Below are 2,702 nucleotides of genomic sequence, written 5' to 3'. Positions count from 1 at the left end.
CGGGCGGTGCGGCGCCGCGGGCCCGGCTCCCTGGGCTCGGGTCGCACCTCCCGAGGTTCCCACTGGCGGTTACGGGCGGGCACCCCCGAGGAGAGGGGCCGCGCTCGGTGCAGACCGCCCGCGGGGCACTTCCTCTTCCCCTCCCCCGCTTCCTCCCCTGCAGTCGCCGGAGCGCTGGGAGATCCTGCCGGGCTGCAGGGCCCGGAAGGGCGGGGCGGGGCGCAGCGGCGGCGCTGGGCTGTGACCCCCCAGCAGTTTCACTTCTGGATCCCGCTCCTGCTGTGATGGGAGAGGAGCTGGGTGGGGGAGGCGGGGGGACACGCGGCAAGCCGAGGTCCAGCGCTCAGGACCCCAAGGGAGGGACGGCTTTCTACTCCTGGGTGTCACGCGACCCACGCCCTGCTCCATTTTCCACCCCTCCCCCTGTGGAGTTCCACTCCGCTGTCCCCCGAGCTGCCGCTCCTCCCCAGCAGCCGCCACCCGCGCTGGGGCTGCCGACCCCCGGAGAGGCCCCGAGCGGCGTGGGCGGCAGGAGGAGCGAGCTGTGAAGCCGCAGGCAGGGGGTTAGGCTGCGGGCTGCTGAGCTGTTTCTCAGAAGTGCAGCGCCCCTCCCCTCACACCCCCCTCGACTCCCATGTCGCGCGGCACCGCACCCCTTCCCCCTCCGCCCGGCCTCGCTCTCCTCTCCCAGGCACCCCGACCTGGGAATCTGGTGTCTGGGACCACGAGCATGAAGAGGAGAACCTGAGCGTGGGGGAGGGGCGGGGGGTCACCCCCATCCTCAGCACCCCATCCTCAGAGCCTCCCGCTATTCCACAGGTGTGGGGGCGGGAGTCTGTCACTTTCCTGTCCCTCCCACCGCTGTGGGCCAGGATTGGGATTTCATAGGACAGTTAAGAAAGTGACCTCTTGGGAAAATCACAGGCCACTGTCACCCTAGCTCCAGCGCCCGACCTGTCTTCCAGTGCCCGAGTCTGGTGGGGACAGGAGGGAAGGGAACAGGACCTCCTTCTTCCCTACTCTTTTCTGGAGTTAGAGGAAAGGTCTGGAGCCCGGCTGGAGCAATGGGGTTGCGGCCATGCTTAGAGTCCCAGCTGGAAGGAACTTCAGAGACCCTGACTCCATGAGAAAATCAAGGTCCAGAAAGGGAAAGCAAAGGGTCTGGGATCACCCAGAAAGTGGCAGGGCTGGGATTGGAACCCAGGAGTCCAAGTACTCGCAGGAGTCTGCACAGGTTGTCCTTTGCTCCAGACTTCAGAGCTTTGCTGTATTCACTGACTCTGCCTGCTGTCCCCCAACACACACACACAGCTCCCCAGGAGTCCAGGGAGGGGCAGTTAAAGTCTGTGAGAGAGAGAGGTGGAGGGACTGAGAATGCAATTCCAGTGGGGGCGGGACGGGGATTGAGCTGGTGGAAGGACAAGCTTGGGGGAGGAGGTGGCATCTGCCCCCCTAGTTCCCATCCACCAGCCACCCCCAGGGCTGTGGTTTATTTGACTAGGCAGCTCTTGGGGGGTAGGGGGGTGTGGAAGGGGCTGAGGGGGGAGGTGAGATGATGGGAAAAGGCTGTTCTGGGGCTTCCTGCCCCCTCACTCCTGGGGAAGGGGGGCAGTTTGCATCACCCACAGGCCCTCTAACCTCCATTCTTTCCACTGCAGTGCTCTTTCCTTGGGTATGTGCATGTTATTCTGGGGGAAGGTCTGTTATTTTGGGGGAAGGGAGGCAGCTGCCTCCATCACAGGTCAAGATAGAGTTAAAAACAAAACCACAGCAAATTCAACACCCCGTGTCCTTCAGGGACTTTCCATGACACCTTCCTTCCCCCCTCTCCCCCAAGCCAGGGAGTACCTCCCCAGAGGGCCTCCCCACCCCAGGTGCAGTGGCTCTTGGCTTTTATGCAAACAACTGTCTGACCCTGGAATGCTCCACAGCCAGAACTTGCAGCCCAACATGCTTCTCCGCAGTCCCTCAGGCCAGCGTTCCTGGCCTTCCTGGAGCTGTCACTTCCTTTCTCCCTCAGACCCTGGATTCTAAAGGATGGGAGACAAGGGACAGGAGCTAGGTCCTTTTCCCCGTGCCTGCCCTTGGGTGACAGTTGCCTGCAGGTGGAGGTTTGGGCACCCACAGCCTGTGTGAGTGGCCTGAGGTGTTGAGTGATGGGGGAGGGGGAGAAGATGGTGCAGGTGTGGGGTGGCCTCCACTGTCAAGCCCACCACCCTCTAAAGCATCAAATTTGTTCCCAAGAATTAGGAAAGGAAACTGTCCTCAGGCCAGAAGGAAGCCCATTCAGTCCCAACACCAGCACAAGCCAGTGCAGAGCTCTCTTCCACTGCTCATTGGCAAAGAGGGTCAGGTGTCCCTGTTTCCTTCTCCCTCTTTTCTCCCTGAGCTGCATCTGCTTTGGGAAGGAAGTGGGACTGGGGAAGGCCACATACCACTTCTCTCCAAGGCTGAAAATCAGCTACTGAGAGGCTGTTTTTGAATGTATCTAATGTTAAAATACAAAGGTGGGCTGCTATGCCATTCCTTTCTCCCTGTCATTAGTGTTGAGTGAGACTGGAATTCCTGCTGGAGACCCTAAAGACAGGTTAGTGGTACGGAAGGGAGGGAGATGGGGCTGAATGTAAAGCCCAAGAAAGCTGCCACAATCTGGCCTACATTTGCTAATTCTAAACTTCAGAAATGTCTTTCTCCTGCCTCTT

Source organism: Galeopterus variegatus, unplaced genomic scaffold (genome assembly GCF_000696425.1).
Source record: "Galeopterus variegatus unplaced genomic scaffold, G_variegatus-3.0.2 Scaffold5656, whole genome shotgun sequence".
Classification (NCBI taxonomy): domain Eukaryota; kingdom Metazoa; phylum Chordata; class Mammalia; order Dermoptera; family Cynocephalidae; genus Galeopterus; species Galeopterus variegatus.
Note: the sequence above shows the minus strand (reverse complement) of the source record.